Here is a 20,046-nt window from a genome sequence, read left to right as displayed (position 1 = left end):
AGTGCATTTTTACAGACACACCACAGAGCACCCGAATGAAGCTTGCAAACTGGTTTGGGAACTCCTGCTATATACATTCTGTGGGGATTCAGCCCCACTGAATGAATGGGATTTACAGTGGTACGTCGGGTTACATACGCTTCAGGTTACAGACTCTGATAACCCAGAAATAGTACCTCGGGTTAAGAACTTTGCTTCAGGATGAGAACAGAAATCACGCAGTGGCGGCACGGCAGCAGCGGGAGGCCCCATTAGCTAAAGTCGAGCTTCAGGTTAAGAACAGTTTCAGTTTAAGGACAGACCTCCGGAACGAATTAAGTACGTAACCAGAGGTACCACTGTACTTAAATCTAAGCAGACATAACTAAGATTACAATGTTACTAAAAATAATAATAAAATGTATTTATTGATGGATTCCGTTCCTCCAGTGGGAGAGATGGAAAGCACAGCTTATTCTATCCAGAAGAAGCTCCACCAGGCCTCCTCTCCTTACAACTGTCACCTGGGAGCAGCCATTTTGTCACACTGCATCAGTGGGAGAAATAGAAAGCAGGGTTCATCCTATCTTACTTTTGCTAAAACCCCAGCTCTATCAGGCACCTCTTACTCCTGAATCACACAAGCTGGTCATTATAAGAACAACTGTTTAACAACTGGAGCCTGAGTTTGATTCCACCCCCCTTTCCTCTCTGTCCCTTTTCCATCGTGTTGTGTTTTTTAGATTGTGGGCAGGCTGTTCTGGGAGCCTTTTTAGCTGAAGCCTGGGTTACAAATGCTTTAAATAAACAATACTTCAATAAGTTTAACACAGGGGAAGCAAAGAGGAAGTATAAACTACAGGCCACCTGGAGTTTAAAAGCTCTGCAAGTACTGTAGAATAATCCCTAGCTTTATTGAGGACAGACTGGTGGATTCATATGGCTGTTCCCTCATTTGAGGTACAGTGGTACCTCAGGTTACAGACGCTTCAGGTTACAGACTCCGCTAACCCAGAAATAGTAGCTCGGGTTAAGAACTTTACCTCAGGATGAGAACTGAAATTGCATGCCGGCAGCACAGCAACTGTGGGAGACCCCATTAGCTAAAGTGGTACCTCAGGTTAAGAGCAGTTTCAGGTTAAGAACAGACCTCCAGAACAAATTAAGTTCTTAACCTGAGGTATCACTGTACTGTATTTGATTCCCAATTCCTTCAGATATTTGCATGAAAATAAACCATGAAATGCTGTTCTGTGTTCAGAAGGCAAGTGGAGTTGGCCAGAGTAAATGCAGAGGAGCTGTAACACTAGTGGCATATATTTACACATCTGGCTGAGTTTCTTTTCATTATTGACTTCTGGAAACAAATTCAGGGAACAGTTGCAGGCGTAACAAGCTAAACAATCCTTCGCACTAGGAACATATGTCTTGCACTCGCAGCTGCCAAGCTATTAGTCATGCAAAATGAAAGGAAATAAAATTTCAGTTGTAATGGAGTTTCAAGCAATATCTGTGTGGTGGCCATATCGTGAGAAGGGGTCATCAGTTTAAAAATTAGTCCTCATAACATAAGAGCTCAATATAACACAATGCATGTTCTTTTCTTTAGACTGCTACAGGCCCATAAAAGTACACGAAGAAGCATGGAAGGTCTACAACATTTCTTGTGATAATAATTCAGTATGGCAGGCTTGGAATAAAGGTAAAAACAAAACCAGCCGAGTATTCCCTTACATAATGTTGATATGACTGGAACTATATAATAAACTGTACACAATTTTAAAATATTATCATAATCTTAGACTTTCCTCCCTCTTTTATTTAAGTTTTTGTAGATTCTGTGGCCAAACACTTGTATCCCCCCCCCAATTTTGCACAGGGCTATGGCCAGCTACATGGAGAGAATATAGCAGCATAATCTTGAATTCCCCATAAACATTCCACTGTTTTACTGGCATGACTAGCCTTGATGTGTTTAGTGTTATACTGATGGATTGAACCGCAACATCAGGTAATTGAAACCATTCGCAGCCTATCTGGAAAACTAAATGGCCGTGTTTTCTTCAGCTGAGCTGAACTATGATTCTGTGGCAGTGAATGAGCGTAGCAAACCCCATGTAACTTTATGAGACTTTCGCAAAAGCACTTTTTACAAACTTTACAGAATCTACAGCATGTGATTATGCCATCTCAAAAAACCCATTCCAAATCGAAGGAATCCCCCGCAGGAATACTTTCTGGAGGGGAAGCTGTGTTAAGATTATTGCAAAAGCAACAAAGCGACTTCGTGGGTTTTTAGTGTTTATAATAGAATTTTTATACAGAATAACATATAACAGTAAAAATCAATGGTGGGTTACCAGATAAAAAGCTGAGTTTGGTCAAATCATAGACAGAGTCAGAAATATGGACATCACTTCAGGTTGAATAACGACTCAAGACTAACTACTTAAAAAACTAACAAATTTATTATGCCGTATGCTTTTGTGGGCTGCTGTCCATGTCATCAGATGCACAAAGTGTTGTCCTAAGTTGCAGATACATGTTTGGGGGAGGGATTGTAAACAATGAGGCCAGAAGGAAAAGAAATACAGAAAGTATAGACCATGAAAATTACAGTATGTTATTAACAGTGGTCACTGAGGACGGGGGGAGTTGTTGATCACATAGACATCCTACCATTTGTAATCCAATCCACGTATGTAGTGTGATTTTTATTTTTAATGTATCATTCTGATTCATTGTTGTTTGCTTGATAGTTTTTGCATGGCAAAGTAAAGCAATCTCTGATCTTGAATCTAGTGTTTCTGTCCAGAAAACCTTATCAGTTGGGAAATCTGAGTCTTTAGAAGTTAGTTAATAGCAAGGAAGAATGGGACCTGTTCCTTAAAGCTACAAATGGCCAGTTCTTCTGGGTCTTGCACGGAAATTGAACGTTCTCCTAATCTTCTTGCAATGCAGATGATATAAGGGGCAAGTCTTCTCAATTTGCATTGAAAGGGGCTCCACATGGTGGTCACACAGTACGTATGTGGTATGTTGGTGCTTGCTGCATTAAATACACATGTACCCCCCAACCCCCCCACACGCCCTTTTACTCTAGCACATTTTGAGAGAGAATTCAGAAGAAAGTTATATTTTATGTTGTTTAAGTAGAAATGTGGAACTGATACTCAGTAATCACTCTGGAATTTATAGGAATTATTGTTAAGGCTTTGAAACAGGAAAAATGGTTTATGGAAAACGTATTTTGCCATATCATTTAATTAAAAGATCATAGCTAGCAATAATGCAGTCTATTAAAAAACCTAGTATTATCATAATTACGCTTTTTGTGTGCATGTGTACATTAACAAATCTATCAAAATACTATTTTAAATGACAAGAGGCAAAATTTCAAATATCTATCTGGCTAAATCTAGATTCCAGGTTTAAAATCAGATGAAGATGCAGGGGGAAAATCCGTTTTTCTTCTCATTTCATCCAGAAGGTGGCAACATATCATGACTTTTCTTCCATCGAAGTGAAGAGGATATATAACAAAATATAGAATCTCTCATGCTGAAATTAATACCAATACAGTAGTTCCATATGAATAATAGCTGATTTTAAAATATATTTCTTAATATATATAATCTTTGAAAGTCTGCGATGGCAGTTACATGGTTACAAATATTAGTCCTTATCTCCTGTGGTCAAAATAAGGACTGTAATTTTAGTTTTATTTAGACCTAATCACCATAATCAGGGTGCACAATCTGCACATTCCTCCTTCGCTCCTTCCTTCCTACTTAGTGGCGAAACTAGTGACTGACTTAGTACAGTAGCACCTTGGTTTGCAACCGTTTTGGATTACAACCACGTCAAACCCTGAAGTGTGTGTCCCTTTTATTGGATTACAACCCATTTTGGGGGGGATTACAACGCATATTTTTTTGGGAGGCCCCATTGGTGAAAGCGCGCCTTGGGTTACAACCTGTTTTGGTTTACAACCGGACCTCCAGAACAGATTATGGTTGTAGACCAAGGTATCACTGTATTACAACTGAAACGGCACTCATGTTTAGGAATCAAAGTATTGCTCCTCCCTTTTTCCCAGCAGAAAAATAAGCCACTCCATGGTTTGTTTCCTGGCTGGGAGGAAGGGAAGAACAAATCAGGAGTGCTTGGGTTGTGTGTACTAGCACAGAGGTTGTGCAATAGCCATTGTTAACAGCCAGTGTTTTGTCTGAATGTGCCCAGTGTGTGTGTCATAAATACATTGCTTTATGCTCATTGTTAATTCTGTTGAGTGGATTTTTACTGAACTGCATTCTAAGGGTAAAGGTAAAGGGACCCCTGACCATTAGGTCCAGTCATTACCGACTCTGGGGTTGCGGCGCTCATCTCGCTTTACTGGCCGAGGGAGCTGGCGTACAGCTTCCGGGTCATGTGGCCAGCATGACTAAGCCGCTTCTGGTGAACCAGAGCAGCGCACGGAAATGCCGTTTACCTTCCTGCTGGAGCGGTACCTATTTATCTACTTGCCCTTTGACGTGCTTTTGAACTGCTAGGTTGGCAGGAGCAGGGACCTAGCAACGGGAGCTCACCCCATCGCGGGGATTTGAACTGCCAACCTTCTGATCGGCAAGTCCTAGGCTCTGTGGTTTAATCCACAGCGCCACCCACGTCCCATTCTAAGGCTACCCATTGCTTAATAAGCCACATTCACAGATTTCTCATTCTCTGAACATGACATGCAAATGTCAGCTTGAGCTACAAACAGTGCCGGGTTAACTTATGTAAGTTAAAATTTATTGATATGACAATTAGAATATTTATTTATTTATTTATTTATTTTGTATACTCCGTAGATCTGAGGGCAGTTCACAAATACAAGATAAAAAACACAAAATACGTATTAAAAACAAGAACAAAAACCAACAAATAACCACTGCTTCACCCAACAACACATTTAAAAGATTCTAAACAATGTTTTTATTGCAGTAGTATTGCAAATGTCGCTTAGTGTATATCTGTATGGCAGCTTCCCACAATATGCTAGAATCACTAGTAGTTAAAAGAGAAATGGGTCTCCCTGCCTGGATAGGACAATAATATTTGTAAGTAAGTAAGTAAGTAAGTAAGTAAGTAAGTAATCAATCATTGCAGTTCCATTTAGAGCAGACAAAATAAAGTACTTCTTCACTGTTGACATGAGCCAACAGTGTGACGCGGCAGCTAAAAAAGCCAATGCAATTCTGGGCTGCATCAATAGGAGTATTGCATCTAGATCAAGGGAAGTAATAGTGCCACTGTATTCTGCTCTGGTCAGACCTCACCTGGAGTACTGTGTCCAGTTCTGGGCACCACAGTTCAAGAAGGACACTGACAAACTGGAACGTGTCCAGAGGAGGGCAACCAAAATGGTCAAAGGCCTGGAAACGATGCCTTATGAGGAACGGCTAAGGGAGCTGGGCATGTTTAGCCTGGAGAAGAGGAGGTTAAGGGGTGATATGATAGCCATGTTCAAATATATAAAAGGATGTCACATAGAGGAGGGAGAAAGGTTGTTTTCTGCTGCTCCAGAGAAGCGGACACGGAGCAATGGTTCCAAACTACAAGAAAGAAGATTCCACCTAAACATTAGGAAGAACTTCCTGACAGTAAGAGCTGTTTGACAGTGGAATTTGCTGCCAAGGAGTGTGGTGGAGTCTCCTTCTTTGGAGGTCTTTAAGCAGAGGCTTGACAACCATATGTCAGGAGTGCTCTGATGGTGTTTCCTGCTTGGCAGGGAGTTGGACTCGATGGCCCTTGTGGTCTCTTCCAACTCTATGATTCTATGATTCTATGATTCTACACCGCATATAATTAAGCTATGGAGTTTTCTCCCACTAGATGTGTAGTAATGGCCCAAAAGAGGATGAGGCAAATTCAGGGAGAACAAGACTATCAGTGGCTACCCACCATGATGGCTAAGTTCTACCTCTATTGTCAGAGGCAATATGCCTCTGAATGCCAGTAGTTAGGGAATCACAAGTGGGAAGAATGCTGGCCATTATGGGAAAAGGATGTTGAACTAGATGGCTCTTTGACCTGATCCTGCAGGGCTCTATTTACATCTTTAGAAGGATATTTTTTACTAGATGGTATCAAATGTGGACATACACAAAGTTGATTAAGAAAATTACTTCTTGTCTCTCTGTGTGCTTGCATCGGCACAGGTTTACAGCCTAATTTTGAACAGCTCACACAAACTCCATATTGTCAATTAAGATTCAATGGTTTGCACAAATGAGAAAATTTTCTATTACTTGGAGCATATGAAAGGAGGATGCAGATAAGAATGGGGCTTTTCTCTAGCCCTCTAAACCACAGTTTGGAGGATAAATAATTTGAAATCTGGCTGCAGCCCTGTTTCCTATGATGTGGGCCTCCATATCCACACGTTCATTCTAATTACAAGCTGCATAAAAGGTCAGTGAACTAGATGAAAACACTATTGAACTAATACTGAACTATTTCCCACCACACCACCAGTTTTTTCTGAAGATTGTTTCCATGACTGGCAGTATATGGAGACAGAAGCTGGTTACCAGAAGTGTCAGGCTGTAAATTTATTGACTTGGTAGTTTGCTTCACTGAGCACAGAGGACATCTGTGCAATCTTAATTTTTTTTCCTAAGGGGTCCTCACAAGAAAGCTTCTCACACAAAGAAAAGCCAATCTGCAAACCATTCCTTGAAACCTGGCCTTTCCTGTCTTGTTACTGAGTGAAATCAATAGGCAGCTGTGGATTTGTTGACCTGGACACGATAGTGGAACAGTAATAAGAAATAAAAAAAATGAACCCCCCCCCCGATAATAGATCCCACCCCCACTTCAGATGCAGCAAGTAGGAAAACTATAAAGATTGGAGGACTCTACAGTCTTCTGTATAATGCTAGAGAATGTCATGTTGAGAAAGGGCATGGGCTCCCCACATCACCACTCCTTAATCGTCTCATATTTTCTCTCTCTCTCTCTCTCTCTCTCTCTCACACACACACACACACACACACATCATATTAATCAAATCTGCTTTCAGCTGTATGAAAAGGGCAGCTTGAATGGATCACAGCTTAGGAGGAAATTCAATACAGAAGAGAACCTTGGCTACATATAAGCCTAAAACTTTGAAAAAAAAAATCCCTTATATTGCGTATGATCTTCAATAGCCATATCAATTATGTATCAAAGAGCTGTCAGTGTCTTCTGTGTGGGTGTTAGATAGCCAATGAGGGCACCATAGGAATCAATGATTAGTTAAGGACACTGCTTCTTCTAATTTGATTTTGTGCAACTGACTATGGAAAAAATAATACAAATAAAGGGCGGGTTAAATAAATTGTGTCATGGATGCTAACAAGTCCCATAAAAGCCCTTTTGACAACTCTGTGTAGTCAAAGGGATGGGATGTTGTATTTCTATGCCACTACCATGTACCCACTGTTTAATATTGCAACCTTTACTGTACCTTGGTAAAGAGAATAATAAGTAGAAAGCTGTGAAAATTCAACGAAAGTTGCATTCTAAACTCAGCTTTTCTCATCTTTCACAGCACTAAGAAGCATGCTTTCCTATAACAATGCAGTCACCAGAAAGTGATGCATAAAACACTCCTAAGAAATGATAGCTCACCTTTGAAATTCAACACACCCAGTCATTCCTACCTTCCTGTCCATAGAACATAATACCTTTTATTCCTACACCCTTTGTGTTCATAGCTTATTGATGACACTAAGCATTAGAATGTTTATGAACGTTCCAAGACATCACTGCAGCTCAGTGGCAGAGGTGGAGCTCATTTCAGCAAATTAAAGCTACTGGCACATGGAGGACTGTGATGCGTGCCAGAGTGCACTGAAACACTGTTTACTTCCCCGCTGCAGCAGTACCTATTTATCTACTTTCATTGGTATGCTTTCGAACTGCTAGGTTGGGAGAAGCTGGGACACACCGTTGTGTGGATTTGAATCGCTGACCTTCACTTGGCAAGCCCAAGAAGCTCAGTGGTTTATACCACTTCTACCTGCAGGATTTGTTTCAGAGGGTGGGACTGGGAGACTTTACCATAGCATCTTGGCTGCTTCTGTTGGCTGGAGATCTGAGTTTCAAAAGTTGGAGAAGTGTGAATTTTGAAGGATAGGTTAATTGGCTTCTTGTTTCAGAACATGCAAATTAGGTAGGTTCGCCTTTAAATGTGAACCAAACCACATTTATTTCCCATTCCTACTTCATGCATAGGACTGCGCTCAAAAAGCCATAAAATTCCACAGGTACTTGTCAGGTCTCTGGAGACTTTCCTTTGGGATTCAATGTAAGCATGAAATTGCAAGGTGCTGCAGCTGTTGTTCAGATCTATATGGAATGCTGGTGAAAACTATCAGTGATATCTGCTGTGCCAAGCCAGGAGAAGTGTGTTGTACTTGGGCAATGGAAGTGATCTGTTCAGTGCAGGATCACACTCCAGGATTCTTTGTGTAACCGCTTTATATCTGGTCCACTTGACAAGATGTCGTCAGTGTATAAATATGTGTAAAAAGCACTCATATTTGAAGATGCCTCTACCAAATATTGAGTAGGATATTGAATTGCTTGCACTGGATCAAGGGCTCTGGGCAAGCAGTCTGTCTCCAGCCATTCCATTTAGCCCTATAACTCACTTAACTGATCTAGCACAGATTGTTTGACAGGTCTTGTTTTAAAGACATTCAAAGGCCAGTCACTCAAAAGAGCAGGCTTCTAAAAATTGCTACCAGGAATATGGGACATTCCTGAAGCCTCTTTGAAACACATCCACTTCTATCCAGTCTGCGAAGGAAATCTGCTAATAGTCAATGCATGGCATTAGGAACGGAATACAACCACGAAATTGCAGCCTTCAGACTGGAATGAAAGATGGGTTATGTCTGCTCCATTTCCTACTCTCAGATAATTATTGTCTTTATTGCAGCCCTTTACTGAAACGTCTGAAAGGGAAATTATCTGGATGGTTCTTGTGATGTCACTTTAGATTTGATTGTGCTCTTGTTTTATTTGTAAGGGCAGCTAAAGTTGCCACTGGCATCCTCTCTGTTTCCTAAGGGAAATGGACACCGATTGACACTTACAGTGCAATCTTACACAGAAGTAAGTTACTCTGAGCTCAGTGAGACTTTCAATATAGGATTGCAGCCTAGGTGTACTGTGTGTTAGAAGCATGATATCACTGAGAGTACAAAGTACAGGGAAATTCTAGGGAAGAGCAGATTACCAAGAGTTAGGGTTAGTCCACATGGGCACTTTGACTGTTCTTTTCATTCCTGGGTGCATGGTTGTGTGACATACTGGGGGCAGGCTGGGTCGTCCTCTTATATACCTGCTGGGATAGACAAGGCATCTCATAAAATAAAAATCAGATAGGGGGGACTTGGGGAAGCTCACCTAACAATGTTTAGAAAAAATAAGGATAAGACAAGAATTTGTTTGTATTGTTTGTTTTTCTGTTTGTGTTGTTTAGTTGTGTTATAAAATGAATAATAATAATAAAAAATTGGGGGGGGGGGGAAAGGGATTGACAAGGCATCTGACCACCCTTACCTGAATCTCATAGCTCTCCTGTAGCTGCCAAACCAATTAACCAACTAGAACCTGGAGACTCCAATAGAGAGCATTCCATGTCAAAAAGGAGGGCAAGTGGGCACTCTATCAAAAGACAGGGCAGGAGTTACATACAGCAGGGCATTTTCACTGGTGCTGCCCATTGTATGCCTCGCTCTTCCCAGACCTGCTTTCTTTTGGCCTGTATTTTAGAGCTTTATAATTTAGGAAGACTTTGGAAGAACTGGTTGACAAGTCTTATCAGTTGCTGAGGTATGAGCAGATTTTATTTGCTGCTATTCTGTGCTTCTGGTGCACCAGGGTTTACACCAGCGTAATAGAGTTGGGCAGGATGCCAGAAGGGATACAATTTACGAGCTTTCTCCATTATCTGCACAGCAGGGGGTGTTCAGTCAATAGTGCAAAGGCTGAGCTGAAGCATTCCCTGCTGGTCACCTGCTTTCAGCAATAGGGGTTGCTCTTTGGTAGTACCCAATTGGTTAGCTGTCAGATTCTAGAGCTCCCTATTGGTGGCTCTTAGGTAATTCACAAAATACAGAGTCTAGTCATAAAACACAGTGTTCATTCATAAAGCAGTAACATAAATCTCCATTGCTACATATTGGGTGTATATTTCAGTGGTTGAACGTACAGGTTTATGGCCATGCTGTAGTGTAGTGCTTATGCGACTCTGAATAAAAGGTGGCTGGGCTCATTGTGTCGGGGTTTGGGGAGGAAGAGGTGACAAAACTGATTTCCAATAAGTGCCCCCCTTTATTTCCATAACAAGTCCTTGAATCTGCACTCTGAATGGCGACACCAGGGACCTAGAAGGTGCAGGGCTTGTCAGTCCAACCCCTGCACAGTCTCATCAGGGCTGACCTTAAGGCAATTGGAGCAATTGGATGTTTCTGGGCTGTGAAGATAGGTGTTATAGGTTATTTGCCCCTGCACAGTGCAATCCTAAGCATATTTATTCAAACATAGGTCCCATCAAACTCAATGGGCCTTACTATCTATGAGTGTGTTTATTATTGATTTATTTCTCATGGGCCATTTCTGCATTCTTGCTCTATACAAACTCCTTAGGATTTCAAAATGTAAAGAAGTGAAGGTAAATGAGACAACAAACTCATTTGCAGAGTTTAGCACAATTTTTTCCAGTTTGTTCTGGGAGATTACTTCCATCCCACTTAAGATGCTAAGGTAGGAATTCACCAAATTAATCTCTCGTTCCTTGACATCCAAAAACCCTGCTCCAAGTGTCATCTGAGAACCAAAATTGGTTTCGATTTGGAGCAGGGCCTTCTCAGCGGTGGCTCTTAAAGCTGTAAACTGCATTCCCTTCAGAGGTTTGCTTATGTTCATCTTTGTTCTCTTTAAAACATAAAATAGACGGATAAAATGGTTTCTTACTCCTTCAGGACTTTGAGAGTTGGAATGAAATGGAAATATGTTTTTGATTTGTTCCCACTTGAGACTGGCCCTGCATTCTACTTTACAAAGCCCAGTCCTCTATTTGAAGAGCTATCTGTTTGAAGAACACTCTAGTCCCAAGTCCAGCAGAATGAGTACAGCACAGGTTAGACACCCTCACTATGGTGAGGGGTATGGTATTTATATTTAAACTACAACAATTATGTCTAAATTTGCATCTATATAAATTAACACATGCAGGTTTTATGTAAAGCTGTTTCCTGCTTTTCTTGGTGATGCGTTTCTTTCTCTTGGGTTGAGTCATAATTGGCTACCTGATTGGAATTTGTTTCAGGTTATTTTGCTTATTCATTTTGAAATTTTTGTTTTAGTATCTGTGAAGAGTCTTGGGGACATTTTTTTCTTCAAACGTAGCATAAACAAGTAGGGAAAAAATTAGTAATTCTGAGGGCGCAAAGCCTTTATTACTTTGCCTCTGTCCTGAAACACTATGGCTTTCTTCCACTCCTCTTGTTTCTTCATGTCTTTCTATTTAAAATACTTTTATTTTCTACTGCCCAGGCCACCTACCTTGGTTAACGTGGCAGCTTTCTTTCAGATACTTTCTGGCTTCATTAGAGCCAATGCAGAGTTTTTCTAGCTTCCTGACCCCATGAGATGACTGCTAAACCACACAGGATCCGTACTGCATGCTTTCCCTGGGATCAGGAGGTCATAAATAAAACTCACATACTGTATTGCTTTTAAATGTATTGTGTTTTGAACTGCTGCCTTTCTTCCTTTTTGCCGCACTCTGCCAGGATTGTAAAAGGCCTGTGAGCCAATAAAATCCTGATTAGGCTGGATAGTCAGTGTGTTTATTTCACCGTAAACTTTTCAACATCCCTAAAGCAATCGCCGCTAGTGCTTTGAGGATCTGCAGAAAACACTGAAAATGCATGAAGGAAGGAACACACACACAAGAAAAACACACTTTCATTTCAGGGACAAGCTAGACAATGCATTATCATATTTGCATACCTTTAAGCTGGTCAAAAACTTATAGCAAAACCAAAGGGAAGAAAAGGAGGACTGTGAGCTGAGAGTGGGGCATAGTTTGAAAATCTGCTCAGCCCTTTAATTCCCCCCAGCACATTCAGAATGCTTATAAAAGCCTTTGTCCCGAGTTCTAATTACCTTATGTGAGAATCCTATTAATGTTTTCTGCTTCTAATTCCCACCAAAAGGAGATGCAAATGAGAGTACAGCTATTCCAAATGTGTGGAGATACACATATGATATAGTGAGAAATGGCCGCTTACCTCTCTCCATGGTGAGTGGTAGTTGCGGCCCACCACAGCGCCTCCTCTCCCCGCAGAGTCTCGCCATTTTACAAGTGGCTATTGTCATTCCTCCCTGGCTGCCACGGAGGTTTGTAGGCCTCCACCAAGCCCACCATTCAAATCGGCCTTTCTGTGGCGGTCAGGAGGGTGGGGTTTGGGGAGCGGACCTTAGGGATGCAGTCTTCCCTCAGGTCCATTCCTAGGCACTGCTGTTGTTCTTTTAACCCCCCTTTTCTTTCCAGCTCAGCGGGCTTTGCTATGGTCTTTGGATGGTTGCTAAATTCAGAGCCGGGAAGGAATTTTCCTTGTGCTGCAGGTTTTGTCTTCACTGTAGCACTAGTTTTGGTGGTTTAGGCCTTGGGCAGAATCCTTAGTCTATCTCCTAACCTCTGGGGGTGAAGTGGTGACTCGCCCCCTTTCCAGCGGTGGCATTTATAGGGTACCCTGTTAGAGGGGTTTTGAAGTCTCTGTCCATAGAGCAAGAAGCAGGTCATGGAGCTTCCCCGGTGCTTAGGGTTGGGCCATCCATGTAAGCCTGTGTTTTGTGATGGCCCCTTCTTCCCCCAAGCAGACCCTGTCATGCTTCAGACCCTCCACTAGGAGGCTGAGAGGTATACATGCCCAGTGCCTATGCCAGAGATTTACCATATTTTTCGCTCTATAGGATGCACTTTTTTCCCTCCAAAAATGAAGGGGAAATGTGTGTGCGTCCTGTGGAGCGAATGCAGGCTCCTTGGCTTCAGCGATAGCAATGCGAAGCCTCCGAAGCGCAGAGGGAGCGTTCCCTCTGCGCTCCAGAGGCTTTGCATTGCTTTCGCTGAAGCTTGGAGAGCGAGAGGGGTCAGTGCGCACTGACCCCTCTTGCTCTCCAGGCTTCAGGGATAGCCGCCTGAAGCCTTCAGAGTGCAGCGCGAGTTCCTGCTGCGCTCCGCAGGCTTCAGGCTCCTTTTGCTGAAGCCGGGAGAGCAAGACTCTCCTGGCTTCAGCAGAGAGGGAGAGCTGCGCAGCGCCCCTTCAGCCAAGCGGGAGGAGAAATGGAAGGGGCTCCGTTTCTCCTGCCACTTCGCTGAAGGGGCGCTGAGCAGAGAGGTGGAGAATATTTTTTTCTTGTTCTCCCCCTCTAAAACAAGGTGCGTCCTATGGTCGGGTGCGTCCTATAGAGCGAGACCTACTTCTGAAATCAATAAAGTTGTGGCCTTTTAATCCCTGACCGTTGTGGTGGTGTCCATGGCCAGGCTTTGCGGGGACAGGGACTCCGTGGCTGCTCACACAATGCAAGGCAAAGGCATATGTATTTAAATGAGATCCCTTGCATTGGAGACAACAGACTTCACAACTCCATATCATTTAAATATATATATATAAATAGGGGAGAGGATGATTGAAAGAGAGAGATTTCTCCGTCCAAAAAACCCCACACACCTGATGAAATAACTATTTTATGGTATGCATTTGACTCCTTCAAAGGAACTTTCTCAAATGTGGGCATACTGTTAGGATTTCATATAGCAGATACCTCTCCGTATTTTTCTTTTCTTTTCGAAAGCTAAGATGTGTTTCTAAAGGAACACAATCAAGTCACCAGTTTAAAATTCAGTATGGCGTTCAGAGAGTCTGGTCTCTGGTGCTGACCTCCTGTCATTTTCATCTGTAACATGAAGGTGGCACCATGATAAAGGAGCGGCTAAGAGACAAGATAGGGAGATTAAATTGAAGGATCCAGAGAGTTGTAGCAGTGTGCAGCATATAAGCAGGTATGCATAACAGATCTAAAGGATAAAGACATAAGATAACAAATAGTAGGTGATATGGTGCTGAACTGGGGCAGGAGGAGAGAAAGGAGTTTAAACTTATTGCAAATAAAATGGCAGGATTCGTGGGAGGGATTAGGGTGAAATGATGACAGCGGCATGGTTGGTTGGTGACTGCAGATTCAATTACCATATCAAACATAGTCTCTCCAGATGCTTAGAAAGTTGGGGCAATCTTAATCTCTTTTAGTATTTTAACTTTTGTATGTTTTAAAGTAGGGTTGTAATTTTTTTCTTGATTTTCCTTGTATCTTTTGTAAATTGCTTTGAGGTTGTTGTTTTACAGCCAAGCAGTGTATACCATAAATTTTATGAAATAAAGCAATAAAATTTCTTCTATGAATTGTGTTTATTAGGCTAACGCTCTCTGTCTATTCTAGCTTTGCCCAGCTTGGTTCCCTTCAGATGTTTTGGGCTATAATTCCCATCAACTGCAGTGTTTGCAAGCATACTGTCGGAGCCTGATGGAGTTACATCTAAAACAATATGGAGGATGGAAGGCTGGTCTAATCAGTCTGCAACCATTCAAGCATAGGCAGCATATGCAAATCTGCTTGTCACTGAAGAAGGGCAAATAATTGCTTCCTTCACTTTGGATAAAAATGCAGTCTTGATTGCTACACCTCTTAAAATTTGGATGTGATTGGGAACACATGAACAACCCTTAGCCAAGACCACATAGTGTGTAGTGTGTTATCTGTATTTTGAAAGCTGAATTTTGCAAGAATTCTGGAATTAAAAGTAATCCTCTAGTCAATATCCATAGTGATGTAATCTATTGCCATTTCCTGTTTATATAAGTGGTACATCATGATGAGTTAATAAAAATACATGGCTCCTGCTGATTAGCTGTGCAACTAATGAATTGTGCAGTAATAGAACTTGTAAAAAAATGGTCATACAGTTTTAAAAGGATTTCCTTTTGAGGCTTGCCTTCATATTTTACAGGATTTTGAGTCCCCCACCCTTATAATTACACAAATTGGGCAGAGAACTGCAGTTTGAACATCATAATATTATTCACTGCAGATACCAAGTATCTTTTCCACCTCCAATTCTGCGTAAACAATAGTTTTGGCATGTGATTTTGTGGGGCCAGATAAGTTGTTATGGTTTCTAATCTTTGGATGTTCTGAGTGTGTTTTGACTGTCACATCTGGAGAAGAATGAAAAGACTTGGGAATACAAAGTGAGTCTGCTTGGCTTCAAATGATGACCCAGAAGTGTTAAGGCAGCAGCAAACCAGCATGGGTATGGAAGGTAGATACATGGGGGATTTTTTTGTTTATTGGGTTGCAGGCTTAATAAAGGACTTACTTTTGGAATAAGCACTTATATAGTAGGATTCTGAAGAAACTTCCAGACTATTGCTATAGAGTGGGTGGAATTCACTTGCATATCAGCAAAGTGGATTTGACTTTGGCACACAAGAAATACATGGACTTTTTGCAGTAAGGAAAGTGATGGGGAAATGCATTGTAAAGGGATAACAAGTGATTGTCACAACATTGTATAACTTCCCAGAAAACACAAACAAATGCTCAGTATTTGGCAATCTTGTATAGCCTCCCTGTAAACGGTGTTGCAGAAAATCAGGATGAATACTCAGTAAACATAATCTTGAAGCAACCTTTGTTTCACTGAGTTAAACTGAGTTATGTTTTAGATTAGTCTACAGAAAACATTCCTCATATCGCACATCATTTAATGCATGAAGATACAATATAAAGAAAAAAGCTTTTAAAGCAAAAATTGGAGATTAATTGAAAGTTGTCAAGTATTGAAATTGACCCAAAAGTTTGACAATAATATAAAACATCCAAAAGGACCAAGGAAGAATGCAAGAAAAAGTGGAACCACTAGGTAACAATATCAATAAACTTTGTTGAGTCTATGAAATACTAAGTGATGAAAACTGTGTTAGATTTGTAGCTAAGAACTTTAACTAGAATATCATTTGACCAGTGTTAAGCATATTTAAGTTCCATTGATTTCTGTGGGAAACTGAAGCACATGCTAACTTCCTCTAAAAGAAATTGAATGGGATTTGGGAATCCTGCCTTTAAAAAAAAGAAAGAAATGGGGGTGGGGCATTTCTGTAAATGAATTATTCTTTCTCCTAAAGTTTCGAAGATGAGTGAGGTGGTGGTAAAGAAGATAGAATTATTGTTTAAGATATAAGCCTGTAAATAGGCTATTATAAACTGGAGTGTTCTGACATGTTAGCAGCAGCTTGGCATTTCCATACAACTGGAAGAAGGTGATTATTTTAAAATGACAGATACAAATATAGTGTTTTAAGCTTTATAACTACATTACTTATTATAGGATTTTAAAAAGGCAAACTACTAAAAACATACAGAAGAACCAAAACACACGTTAGAAAACCAGTGGTATAAAAATGCTGGCTTTTACAGACTTACCCTTGGAATTTCATTTGGGTGGGAAAACATTTTTCCCAGGCCAGGGAATTTCTTTCTCAAATGCAGCATTGGTTTCCTCAAAACTTGCTATAGAAAGCAGTTGCAGGGTTCTTAAAATATGTTCATTCTTTTTTAAACAACAACAACAGCTTTGAATTTATTTTTGCACACACCTACAAAAATCAACACAATATAAATGTTGGCATTGGGTTGGATCCAGAAAAACTTACTACAATGGAATATCTTCCATTGGAGGAAAGGATGTCATCTCCTTGGGATGACTGCTGCCTCCACTGGAAAAAAGACCCTCAGATTGGAAAAGCTTTTCTGGATCCAGCCGTTAACATGAAAGTTACAACTCACATTTAAAATACATTTCTTCCTTGACGCCTGTATAACAAAAAAACCCAGTGTCATAAACAAAAGCTAAATGTTCTGTTGTATTTATGCCATTGCTTTTTTGTGTGTGTGTCCAAAGGCTCCCAAAAATATTAGTACAAATGAATATACAATAAAAGTTCAATCAGTACAATCAATCAAAATGACATAAAATAGAAAAATCAACAAATAGTCACCAATCGCACTGGATATGCTTTCACCATAGGCACAGTATTCCACCTGTTTCACAACCTCTACCCTCCCAGTGCTGCTCCAGTCTCTCACCTGGGAACAAGCTCATCCCGTAATGCCCATGCCCACATCACACTCCAAAGGGTCACACCCCCTTTAGCGTCACCTGTATTGAGGCTGGCTTGCTGGCAGTGACCCAATGTCATTCTGAATAAATAGGCGTCATTCCTGGAAACCAGCTATAGCCATTGCAAGTTCTTGTGCTTCATAGATAGGTCTAGTTGGCCAAACATTTTGGCTCCTCCAGTAGGCTGCTATTCTGCAGCTGCAGCAGAAAAGGACTGGGGAGGCTAAACTGAATGCCCATCTCCCAGCCAGCAGTAGTCCTGTTACTGCTTCCTGCCTCCTGGGCTTGTAAAACAGTGAGCTGTGAAAAGACCACTCCCCTCCCCCCTACTCTAAGAAAACAGCATGTCTCTTGTATTAGTGAAACTGGTAGCTCAGTCTGCAGAGCATGAGACTCTTAATCCCAGGGTTGTGGGTTTGAGCCCCACGTTGGGTGAAAGTTTCCTGCATTGCAGGGAGTCGGATGAGATGATCCTTGTGTCCCCTTTCATCCCTACAATTCTATAGTTCTATGACCAAAAGAAAAAAGTCTGTGGAGGATAAGAGCTTTTGCTGGTGGCATATTAGTTGCCAGATGGAACATGGTGGATCCTCCTCCATTCAGTGTACAGTACAGGTAGGAGTTTATTATCCATGTGGCTGGGGAATCTGGTCAGTTCTTCAGTACAAATACCTGTTGAACTGTGTTAAGCTCAGAATATCCTTCTGCAGGGGAGTGGAATGTGCACCATATAACATTTCCACCCTGTAGATCTTTTGCACTGATTTCTTGTTAATTTGGAATATAAATACACATAGGAGAGGTGTGCCCCCCCCCACAAAAAGCATGTTCTGTACTATGCACAATACATGGCAATAGAAGAGAACTTGAGGGTGGAGAGAGTGTTAAACTTGAATGAGCTTTGGGAATCCTTAACATTTTACAGGGGAAAGTATTTGAACATACTTTTGACAGTGTCTTAATGTGCTTCTTTCATCGGCAAGGAACCACATTTTACAATGCAGGGTAGGCATTATTTAATTACAGGTTGAGACCAAAAAAGAGAGGAGGTGTTGATGACTGTTTAATCTCCTTATGTTATTATCTAACAAGTGGTCTTGAGAGAATACCCAACGTGTTGAATTGATTCTCTCGTGCTATGCTAGCTATTTGTGTATACATAATGACAACAAGCACAATGGTGACTCTGTTATTTGGACTTCTGCCAGCTCACTGCCACTTCCTTCACTTTGAGCTTGAGCTTGGAGGGAACCAATGATCTTACTTCATTGGCTGTAGAGGAACTGGTGTGGACATGAGAAGAACTGACATGGACCACTTCCAGATGGTTGTGAATTCCTGGTGGGATTTAATTGCATACCCGCAAAAGCAGGTTGTGCAATTTGAGTTTATTCAGTGCTCCCCCCCCCCCATGTAATTTTTGCAATTTAAAAATTGACAGAGAAATGCCAAGGAAAGTATGGAATAGCAATTGCTATTAGACGCAAAGTTGTCTAATGTTTTACACTGGACCCACTGGGGAGGAAGGGCAGGATAGAAGACAAACAAACAGACAGACAGACAGACAGACAGACAGATAACAACATCCCTGCAAAAAATAATAATCAGAAAAAACTCTCAAAAATAGGGACATCTGAACTCCCCACATACTGTGTAAACAAATCAAGATGAATGCGTATTTAAACAGGTTATCTGGAAGCAACCATGTATCCTTTCCTTTTCTCTTTAAGAAGGTTTGGCATGAAAGAGGACAAGGGTCTAAATGGCAGGGCTAGTCTCTCCTCATTCACATTCATTTAACCCCTCCACAGTGCCTGAAACTGCTCTAAACCATGTCAGGGTGGACATCACAACTCCAGATGTTTAATTTCCTTGGAAGTCTCTTGGGAACTTGTCAAAGACTTTCTGCAAGGCAATATAATAACATTATTTGCTTTCCCTCTTCCCTTACTTCTTTCCCCCTTCAGGCCAAGTCTTTAAGTCTTCTTATAGGGTTAGAGGAAGGCAACAGACTGAAGCTTACACCAGCAAGCACTGCACTTTAATTCTGCGTACTTATGGTAGCACCTGTATTTATTATCAAACAGCATTAACAGCAGAGGGTTTCTTGTCATGTAGACAGAAGAGAAATTGTTTTCTTTGGGAAAAGGAAAGCCAAGGCAAATATGAATTACTTTATTGGAATGCAAGATGGACAGGAAATAAAATCAAAGGTCAACAGTAATTGTGGCTTTGTCTAGTAAAGTGATATCTTTACTGCACATTAATTTTCTTCCTGCCATTCCTTTGTCTCTCATTTTTGGCAGCTGAGCTCAGAGGCCCAAAATGGGAAAAAGATAATGGGTTACGATCAATGCTCGTAGACCAGACAGCTAATCTGAACTTAACCAAAAAGTCAATATTTAGCTCTACCTTATCAGCGAAGAAATGTCAAGCATAGAGGTAGACATGAACAAATTTCCAACCGATTTCTTTCTTGCGTGCTTCTGCGGTCAAAGCTGCATGGAAGAGTTTCAGCATCAGATAAGACAAAACTGCCTTTGAAGGAAAAAGAAATGTAACAAACAGCCAACTTGCAAATGCAAGAGACTGTCGTTTATGAGGCAAAACCAACGTCAACAATTCATTCTAATCTCTCCTCACACATTATATTGGTTACCTCCCAGTCCCTGTGATGCTAGCAGCTGATAGTTACATGCTGCAGGCCAGCCTTTAGCAGATAAGGGGAACTGTTTTCTTCCTGTGAAGCCCTCATTTATTGTGGCTGAAAAACAATA

The 20,046-nt window shown here is 41.1% G+C and overlaps 2 long non-coding RNA genes across 3 annotated transcripts; one reads left to right on the top strand and one right to left on the bottom strand.

Annotated features, from left to right (window-relative positions):
- The first annotated feature begins 442 nt into the window (after positions 1–442).
- LOC307200049 lies at positions 443–4,083 on the top strand. The gene is made up of 3 exons (XR_013832294.1): positions 443–627; positions 1,589–1,681; positions 3,402–4,083. It is a non-coding gene; the product is annotated as an uncharacterized lncRNA (long non-coding RNA).
- A 9,488-nt stretch (positions 4,084–13,571) lies between these two features.
- On the bottom strand, positions 13,572–19,772 carry LOC307200055. Of its 2 annotated transcripts, none has more exons than XR_013832304.1 (4): positions 19,682–19,772; positions 16,803–16,962; positions 16,573–16,699; positions 13,572–14,107 (listed from the first exon to the last, which is right to left on the bottom strand). It is a non-coding gene; the product is annotated as an uncharacterized lncRNA (long non-coding RNA). The 2 variants fall into 2 exon arrangements; XR_013832305.1 differs by lacking the exon at positions 13,572–14,107 and adding an exon at positions 14,498–14,625.
- Positions 19,773–20,046: the final 274 nt, after the last annotated feature.

The sequence above is a fragment of the Podarcis cretensis genome (assembly GCF_951804945.1).
Source record: "Podarcis cretensis genome assembly, chromosome: 12".
NCBI lineage: Eukaryota > Metazoa > Chordata > Lepidosauria > Squamata > Lacertidae > Podarcis > Podarcis cretensis.
This window is presented reverse-complemented; position numbering and strand designations above follow the sequence as displayed.